A 10571-nucleotide genomic window follows, 5' to 3' on the forward strand; every position below is an offset into this window, starting at 1 on the left:
GGACAGGAGAGGCTGTTGGATCCCCTGGAACTGGAGTTTCGGACAGTTGTTAGCTGCCTTGTGGGTGTTGGGATTCGAACTCGGGTCTTCTGCAAGAACAGTCAGTGTTCTTAACCACTGAGCCATCTCTCCAGCCTGAACTCTGAAATTTTTAAAAAAATTATATTTATTTATTTTGTGTATGTCCAGTGGTAAGGGGCAAAGAAGGCATGCATTTCTGCAGTTTGTAGTTTGGAAGACAACTTAGGAAAGTCAATTCCTGTCCAACATGTGAGTCTGAGGAATCAAACCCAAGTTGTCAGGCTTGGTGGCAAGGATTGTCTTTGCCTGCTTGCCAGTGCCAGCCAGCCAAGACGGACAGCACCTGAAAGGGGGAGTGAGGATTGAAAGAAAAAACAAGAGATAGAGAAAAGATACTTGGGAGGACTGTTAGTAGAGACTGCAGCCCTGGTTTATTTTAGCTCTGCCTTTTTATACAGTAGAACATCAGCGATAGCCACCATTTGCTTAACTCAATTAGCTTCAACAGCTGTTTTTCCACCTGTATCTGAGGGTCAAGGAGCAGTCAGATACTTGTTGTGAACCACACATTCCTCCTGACTTGGCAGATTAGGTACTGGTGTGCCTAACACAAACTCTAAGTAAACAAGCAAGCCTGCCACAGCTTAATGTACATAAGGGCTGTGCTTAGATCAATAGCTCCCAACAATAGAGGATAAATAATAGATAAAAGATAGATACATGGATACATGGATAGAGGATATAGATAATAGATAGATAGATAATTGATAAATAAATGACAGATACACAGATGATGAATAAATGATAAACAATAGAAAATGATATAGATTTTCCATGTGTGTTTTTTCAGTGAAGAGACACATTCATGTATAAATAATTTAAATGATATAGTATCCAGGCTATCCTTTAAAATATCTCGAAAAAACTTCAAATAAAGACATGAAGAAACATTGGCAAAATACTGGAGTTTTGTTTATTTTTAACTGAGACACTGTTCACACTGGCATTTATACTGTATCTCCACTCTGAAATTTTTTTATGGTGAAAGGTGAAACTATTTGATTAGTAAAAGAACAAGCTAATGAATTTCCACGGGCTGTGCCAAAATGTCTACCTTGAACGTAAAACATTGGGAATTGGTGAACAAAATTTGTCATTAAAATTGTGCTATTGAATAAAAATGAGAACGGAAACTAGATTGTTACAGCAAAAATAAAATTGTTACAGAAAGGAGAGGGAGCAAGGAGGAGGGCAGGCTACCTCCACCTTGACCCTCACTTCCTCTCCTATAGTGTGCAGTAGGTGTCACCAAGTCCCTCTTACTTCCTGTCTCCCTTCTCTGATCATCATGTAAAGGAAGAGCTTCAAGGATGTATAAGACACATCTGAGAGCTGTGCACCAAACTTGGTGCTTTGCTGAGAGAGCAGGGTAGATGTGGAAAAGCTGATAAACTGGGACCATGTAATAAAAGCAAAAACTTAGAGGTGGGGTGGTGACAACAGTCTACTGTGCCCCTGACATGGAGAAGGGGACTCATCTGCCCAAGGGCACCCAAACCCTCCAGATGGGTCACAGCTCAGGGAGCACCAAACACACTGTTTGCAGGAATCAGGGGCCATACAGGAGCAAGGATTCCTGGGTCTCCACTGTCCTCCCTCGACCGAGGCTCATGGCAGATACTCAGAAATGTTTGCTCATGGCTGGAGTGGCCATTGGAGTGTGTGGACTCCACACTCTGCAGGAGTCTATCAATGGGGCTGGGCTTGTTCTACTCAGAAAAAAAGTGAGGAGGATACATGAAGGAGTTCTTCAAATATCTGAAGAATGTTCAAATGCAAGCAATGGTTTCTTTTTTAATTATTTATTTAATAACCACATGATTAGAAGAAGCATTTCGTTACAGCATTAACATATTCAGCAATTTCCAGAGCAAAGATGCATCTCTTTCAAAATTGGCTATAAATTTTTACGTTCACAGTTGAATTAATACAGTTATACAATATTGAACTCAGTATAAACCCTATAAGACATAAAATTGAATGAGGTTTTAACCTTGAAAAAAAAGATCTCCATTTCATTTTAAAATATACTGTTTCCTATAGGAAAATTCATTTTTAATGCTACTAACACTTAGATGTTTGCACTTGCGTCTCTAATCTCTATGTATCTGATTATTACTAGTCACAGTCGGTTACTTTCTGAGATCCTTGGCATCCGAGCATGGATATAAGGTCATCAGGTAGATTTCAGTGGTAACGGTTTTCACCTCTACTAATTAATATGAAGCAAATTTTTATGCTTCTTCCTCAAATATAACTCATTTTTATTTGTTGAATTTTTTGTGTGTATTTCATAGAGAACATCCCAAACAATCTTATTCACCTATATACCCACATACCAAATGGCACCTCCCATAGCCCCCTGCCAATGGAGCCCATATACTCTGTCATCCCTGTCACTGTCCACTGTGTTATCAGTGCCCCCAGACGTTCCCCAGGGCTTGTCCATCTGGTGAATCTAGTCAGCCTATCTACAGTTCCTTGTTTTAGGAAGATCAGCTCTTCCTCATCTAGCAGCAATCAGTTGTCAATATTCCTTTAGATAAGATTGGGGTCTGCTGTTCATTTTCCCAATTTTATGCTGGATTACTATCTGGGAGTCCCTTGGGCTACCCTATCTGGCATTGTTTCTTGTCATGTAGCCTTTAGCTATACATATGGACTCTAAAAAATATATTGACCCCTTTAATCTTTGGTTATACTTTCCTTTTCAACTGTGAACCTAAAAATTGTATAGGCACTTTTGAAAAGAGATGTATCTTTGCTCTGGAAATTGTTATTGAATGTGTTAAAGCTGTAATGAAATGCTTCTTCTAAAAAAATAAAAAAAATATTTAAAAAATTCAGGGCTGGAGGGATGTTTCAGCAGTTAATATCACTGACTGCTTTTGCAGAGGACCCAGGTTCAGTTCCCAGCACCCACATGCAGCTAACAACAGTCTGTAACTCCAGTTCCAGGGGGCCCTACACCCCCTGCTGGCCTCCAGGAGCATTGCATACATGAGTGCACTTATTTGGTGGGGTCTCCATGGCCTCCTTAATCAAGAGGAAGGTGACTCACCACCATTACAGGACATTTTGAGAGATGCTTATAGTCCCCTGGAACTTAGTCAACCTTGGAGGGCAAGGAGCAAAAACTGTCCTTTATGTCCCTCTGACCAGATTAGTATAGGCCTCAAAGTATGTTTGTTAAACATCCAAGAAGGTTAGTTCCACCAGTCTGGTACTTTTAATTACCATGTGCCATGTAGACAGAGCTTGGGCAAAGACCAAACACTCTCGGATGAACCTCAGATATTATGCTCCTTGACATAGTTGTATGTATAATTTTTCAGTTGTTTACTCAATTAATATGGTTCCATCTGTTTTTTTAACTAGTCATTATTTATCTCTCATATCATCCACCCTTCCACCATTTTCCCATTTCTCCTTTAATAATACCCTTCTCCTATGGTCCCACCTCTCTTGAGCTCCTTCTTTCCCTTTATCCCCAAGGTTCCTTGTATAACCTTCCCTCCCCCTCCCCTTAAAATAACCCCATTTTTATCCATATCTCCCTTAGTAACACCTGTTTCCTACCCTTCTTCATCTCAGGTTCTTTCCTACTCTGATGCTCTCTTCTGGCATCTGCATACATTGCATGCATGAGTGCACTTACATACATGCAGGCAAACACTAAGACACATAAAAATTAAAGAAAAAAAAGGATTCAGTTGGCTTGGTGGGTCATGTGCTGTCACTCTGATTCTTTATCACTCACCTCTGACTGGAGCAGAAATGGGATTTTCTTCCACAGCCCAGAGCCCTTGACTACTTTGTTGGTGGAATTGGCTCACCTAGGAAGCTCCTTCTGTCAGGTCCTATCATGAAGCCTTTGATCTGAGGCTGTGTCCCTCATTAAAATTTTCTGATCGTCTACAGAGTTTGAGTCGTTATCATGGAAGTTACTATTGAGTCACATGATCCTTATTGCTTACTATTTTAGATTACATATTACATGTTTTGTGCAACCTGCTTCTTCACTAAGCCAAATGTTTCCAGAGGCTAAAGCTTATAGTTTCTCATGTGAGGTGTGGTCCCAAACACAGTACAGCCCACAGCATAGGATCTGGCTTTAGCACAGTTATTTAGCACAGTTATGGCCAAATGCCATACACCAAGCAAAGAAGAGCTGGTTATCACTGCCCTCCCCCGCCCCTGCATGCAGACAGTGGCATAGGAGGATGGAATGCCTTGAAGCCCCAAATGTAGACTATAAGACAGATACAGATAGAATGCTGTTATGAGCCTAAAATGATGAGAGATGTGCCAAACACTGCCGGGTGCTGTCCCAGGTGAGCAGGCACCCTCATGCCCTCATGGTCTAACACCTTCTTGCCTGGAACTGTCTAATTTGTGATTTCCCTTAGAGTGATGATGCCTGCAGCTGGTACATTTTAAACTACCAATAGTGGATGGATAGCTGATGAGCTCATTCATTTCAGTTGCCAGAAAGTTTCTACGCAGTTCACTTCAGTGTTAAATTTTCTTTGGAAAACATTTACTTGGCAATTCGGTTAGATAAGTTTATACTAAGAAAATTAATTGTCATATATATATGTTCTTTTGAGATACGTTCTCCCTGTTGCCCACTTAACCTGGAATTCATTATGTAGATCAGGCTGGCCTCACTCTCACAGAGATCCACCTGCCTCTGCCTCCTGAATAATGGGATTAAAGGTGTGTGGGCCATCATGCCCAACATATATATATATATATTGTTTTTTAAGAGTTCTCCAGTGTTTTCCATAGGAGTTGAACAAGTTTGCAATCCCACCAGCAGTGGATGAACAAGCAATGGTTTCTAAGTGTGTGTGTGTGTGTGTGTGTGTGTGTGTGTGTGTGTGTGTTCTCCAAGAGCCCACATAAAGTCTAAGAATGCCAAAAGTGAAAGGAAAAATCACAGCTCACACAGGAAGACATTTCTCTTTATGAAAACTTGTGATATTAGCAGTTGTTTCTGACTATTGCGACCACATAGTGAAAACAGGGCTGTCCCGTGTGGGCACACTGCCCTCACAGCAGTGTCCAGCAGAGTAGACGCCACACAGAACTTCTTAGAGGACATTCAGGGCCAGGTCAGATTCTCCAGCTTGAGCTACTGAGAGTCTCCCTAGAAAGCTTGGAGACCATCAATAATAGTTATAAGGTGGGGGTGGCAGAGGAGGAGGAGAACTACGAGGGAGAACAGGGAGCGGGAGGGTGGGAGAGAAACCTCAGAGGAAGGGAAGAACAGGAAGGGGTTTTTTTGTCTAGTGTTCTTTGGTCAAGCAAGTCTGTTAACATAATTCCCTTATTGAGAAGTAAAGAGAAATATGGAGACGTGTACCAGTGACCCAGAGGCAGGTAAACATCAATGGGCGTGGCTGAGACCCAGGACACTTGTTTCTTAAGACCCTTTGATGCTGAATTCAAACAACACCCAGAGAAACCACGGGAAAGTCTGTTTTCCTGCCTGGAAATGTAGGGTGACACACTTTGCTTCTCTCTTTTTGGTGGTGAATGCTGTTGATATCGTCTCATTTCTTGTCGTGTTTTATTAATAAATAATTGAACACAGTGTACTGGCTTCAGCTCTGGAATCCCTAATGCTCAGGATAATAAAGTGAGCCGCATTACACACAGATGCATTATTAACTGGCAGCTACTAGCTCAGTAATATTCTGACAAGCACTAAAGTGCAAGGAATTAATAGCACATAAATTTTTTGTTCTTCAATTTTTCAAGATCTCCTGATAAAGTCTCAAATGACGCTCTCTGTTGGCTTCTTTCTTGAGATTTGTCTCTACTGAGCAAATTCTGCCCTGGCTGCTGTCTCAGGTCCTGTGTCCTCTCAAATGGAGAATGGTAAATCCCGAAAATTTTCAGTGTCTTTTCTAGATCTGGGACAGGACTGAGGGGAGAAGCCCTTCCTTCACTGGCCTGACATGGAGGTTAAATCACACTCACCTCTCCTGGGTTGTAACCAGTCTCTCAAAGAAGCACCCAGACTCTCCCACTGTGCCCAAGCATTCGCAAAGTGGCCCAGTCCACTTAACCACCAGATTTGTCCTTTGGAGTTTGAGTTCCACCAGTGCCATTGCCGCAGCTGGCTGGTTCACCCACAGGTGGCTTCCCTACAGATGCAGGTCTTGCAGAGGCACCAGTTTTATGGAGGAGAGAGAAGCCAGCTACTGCCCATATGGTGCCTGCTGAGAATGAGGCTGCTTGCTGGCCATGAGCAGGAAGGGAGGACATGACTGGACGGGCCTTCCAGAAAGGGCCGTGGAGTAGCTTCGTGACCTGAGCTTGGGGAAGCTGGCAAGGAACTTTCCCCTGCAGCCAGGAACTTGCCTATCCTCCCTAAATTTAAGGCTGAGCCCTGGGGAAATTAGTCCTGGGAAGGACATGTGCTTCCCACGGGGAGGGCCCTGCCCTTGTGTGTTCCCGGAGAACCCGATGGTATCAGCACCACGGATAGCGTCTCCTGCTTTTTTTTTTTTTTAGGCCAGTCATTCTCGGTTTTCCAGTTCAGGATAAGGTGACCTCACTGTAACGCACAGTTGAGATTCTCTCCAAGTGCCACATGCTGCTCAGTTCTGTCCTCTGGACTCTCCTCACCACATGCCTGTGGCCCTGGCAGGATGAACGGAATGGTCTAGAATCTGTTCACCTTCAGGGCCAGAGACACAGCTTCACCCCTCCACACAGCCACCTCTGGACCTTCCCGTAGTGATTCAGAACCTTGCTGTGATTTGGAGACACAAACTTAATGCTCGTGATGGAGAAAAGTTCGTCAAGACTTTCTGAGAGGCTTTTCCATGACATCCATCTTGAAGCGTTTATTAATTTAGTGGGGCTTCTTAATTAAAGGCTCAATGAATAATTGAAACGTAGTTTTTGATTATACTGAAGTTGGTGCCATTTTGAGTTATAATTGTAACTAATAAATTAGTTAAATAGGTTAGATGATGAAACCCTTCTCGAGGGAACGCTCATAATTTCAAGAATTTATCTACATGTCATTCAAAGGATTTATGCAGGAAAAAAAGAGATGATCAGAAGAAATCCCAGTGCAGAATCTCATTAATCAGTGATGTCCATTCTAAGCACCAAAGTTCATGACAGCTCACTGTCCTGTGGTTAGAGGAAGGAGAGGTCAACATGCTGTGCCTGAGATTGCTTTCTCCTAGGGGCAGAGATGGGAACTGGAGTGGCCGTGTCTCCAGACTGTCCAGTTCCAGGAGTTCTGTGAACAGCCTCACCAAATGAAATGGCACAGCCAAGTGACCGGTCTTTGTGAGACGCCTTCCCCGTAGAAGGGCACCTCTCACCCTGGTATCACTCTGTTCCACATGTGTCAATCAACAGACTCTGTCAGGCATCTCCTTGGAGCTAGGCAACTGCCCAGGGTTCCATCACAAACATGCCAGTCAGCATCCCCAGCCAAAGCAGGAATAACTACAGGCTCCATGGGATGGGCGGATCGGTAGGGCCACTCCCGGTCATCCCAGTGCCCTGCAGTGACCCAGTAGGGAAGACGGTAGTGAAGTCAGGGAAGACCCTCCAGCCTCAGGCATGGAGCCCTCGAGGGGTGTCTTTGAAAGCATCCCTCCACTTGTGTTTCCGCTAAGATCTTACATGAAGTGAAAACTACAAGGTCCAGACTCCTCTGCTTCCCTTCATCCATTCATTCCTTCACTCAGTCATTCATCAAACAACTGTTACTCAACAAACATGCACCAAGCCTCTTGCTGGACTCTAGGTTTACACAAAGTAGGGAAGACCCCATGTGAGGGGCCCGAGGAGGCTGTAGATGAGGCAGCCTCCCTTCTTCAGCTGCCGCAGAGGCCAAAGGACTTCAGATAATATTCTTGCCTTTGGTCCTGACAGCCTCCAACTTCTTTCAAACTCCCTAAGCCGCCCACCCCGCCGCGCTCCATTCTCCTCCCCATATCCACCCCTCCCATGTCCTCCCACCTCCCTCCTCTCTCACCTGCTCACAGTCTGGTTGTCTGAGGCCTTCATGTCCCCACAGAAGCTGCTCCAGGAGCACTGTGTGAGCAATCTCCATCCCTCAGTCAGCCAAGGACTTCATAGAGTCACCTTGTCACATGCTCTGGAACCCAACCAGAGACCAGGCTTAGGCTGGGAAATAGTCATGGTGGACTGAGACCCAGACACAGGCCTCCTTTCCCAGGAAGACAGACCAGGGGCTGAGGGCCGTGCATCTCCATAGTACAGCAGCCATCAGTGATCAAAAGGGACCTGTTCTGGACATGGTCAGCCCTTACAGTCCTCACCCAGGCGCTGCACACAGTAGGTATACAGTTGAACTTTCCCAGGCACCAAACATGCCTGGCATTCACCTGCTTGGCTCAGGACAGTACCTGGAAGAAGAGAAGGAATGTCCTTGGGTCCAAGAGCACAACAGAGGGGAGCTGGAAACTGAGGCTGGACATCATAGAATAGGTGTACAGAGGAGTCCAGTGGACCTGGCCCCTCACCTGGGAGTTTAGAGAAGCCACTGATGCACCAGCCCAGCACGAGTTTGCTGAGCTCCCCTTCCAGATGCCCGCAGGACAGTCGGGACAAAATAACCCCAACCCTTTTCTTGCTGTAAGTCACATCCCCAGAAAGAACAGACAGGCGCTAAGGAAAGCCAAATATGCACCTCACAGCTTGTGAAAACCGATGCTGCTCCCGACAGGTCAGGCAGGAGAGGAAGGACATGTTGGGGCAGAGGTACCAAGAAGGGGCTGACAGGCAGAGGAAGTCTGAGTGGCCCTAGCAACAGCTGCAGGAACTACCAGCCACACAAGGCTCTTTCCCTGCTCAGCGCGGTGCCCCAGCGGCCACCCGCACAGGTGCAGTACAGTGCAGGTGTGGGCTTGCCTCCTAGACCTTTCCTGACATCAACAAGCCAGGCCACACTGCTCTGGACGGGTTCCAGGACTCTGGGGCTTAGTTAGCCTGTTAGAGCCAGAGTGAAACAACATGTGAGTTACTCACCCTGGTTGGCAGTTAGCTGGCAAATAAATTTATGCCCAGTGAGAAGACAGGCCCTCCCCGACTCCAGGAGCCTGGGGCTGGCACACACACCCCACCAAGCAGAAGTTCTATAAGAGCTGCGCTGTTTCCGTGCCAATGAACAAAGAGCCTGTTAGTGCCTGCTGCGTGTAACAGGACACACACCCTATGCTGTGCACAGTGGGTTTCAGTACTTTGCATATGTTAAAACGTATCTCATTCCTCCTCTTGGGGGAGGGGGTGAAACCTGTCATTCTCGAAACCCAAAAGCAGCTGCCTGCCTGATAGCAGACACCACAGATTCTGTCAGGCCCCTCCGGGCGAGAAAACGGTGGTGGCGGCATGCCATCCCAGCATGCCTCACGGGGCCACAGCTCTTCCGCTGACTGGGTTTTACGAGGCAGAGGTTCCAGACAGAATCACAAGTTCTCACCAGTCTATAGCTCCCTGGGCTTCACCCGAGACAGGCCCTGGGCCCTGGAGCAGGAAGTCCATGGGATGCCTGTGACTCTAACTCAGAAGTTTAAGATGCACTGACACATGGAGGTCTTTCCTGCAGGGCCCTGACTATTTCAGAGTGGGCTTTTCATCTGGGTTATGCAGCTCAATGTGTGCATCCTAGTTAAGGATGGTGGAGACCCTGCACTCCAGTCAGACCTCCTGGAGCACTGGCATGGCCTTGAAGGTAACACAGGTTCAGGTCAAGGTGTGCTGAGAGAGACAAAAGGCCATGGGGTCAGGAGGTGTGGGACACACATGGGTAACCTGGGCACTTCCTTCAAAGAAGAAAACAAATCTGACAGGTCTCCTAAGATGCCTCACTGCTTAGTTTGGGGCAAGCAGGGCTGTCTGGATTATTTTACCAGCACCACTGTCTGCCCCATGGTTCCTGGACTCATTCCATCAGAGGCTATGGTCTAGAGCCCACCAGCAGATTCTGTAAATCCAGCAGAGTCCCAGAAACAATCAAAGGCCCTGCTGTCTGTGGCTGCCAGCCTGCCACAACACCAGCAGGTACCAGGCACAGGGAAGGACCAAGGAGGACCCAGGACTGAGACAGAAGGATCCTCACAGGGCCAGGCCAGGTGGGCAGACCAAGGAGCACAGAGCTACACCCTCACAGATGCTGCGCCTTTCCAGGGAGAGGTCACTGTGTGACTGGTGGTGAAGACCATAGGGGAATACATCTGAACAGAGCCCATCACACCTTGCTTCCTGTACTGTATGGTGACGCCCTTAGGGGAATGCACCCCAAACACAAACCCACCACCTCTTTCTCCTTGAAGAGCACAGGAGCCGTTCCCCTACCGGCCAGGGGAAGGACCACGGAGGTGACCTCGAAGTGCCACTTTGCAGGCTTTCCCATTCATCTCCCTGGAGACACAAAGACTCCATTCCCAAGTCCTTGGCGCTGGGCCCCGTGCTTCACACACAGCTATCAA

Source organism: Nannospalax galili, unplaced genomic scaffold (genome assembly GCF_000622305.1).
Source record: "Nannospalax galili isolate Female #2095 unplaced genomic scaffold, S.galili_v1.0 scaffold237, whole genome shotgun sequence".
Taxonomy (NCBI): domain Eukaryota; kingdom Metazoa; phylum Chordata; class Mammalia; order Rodentia; family Spalacidae; genus Nannospalax; species Nannospalax galili.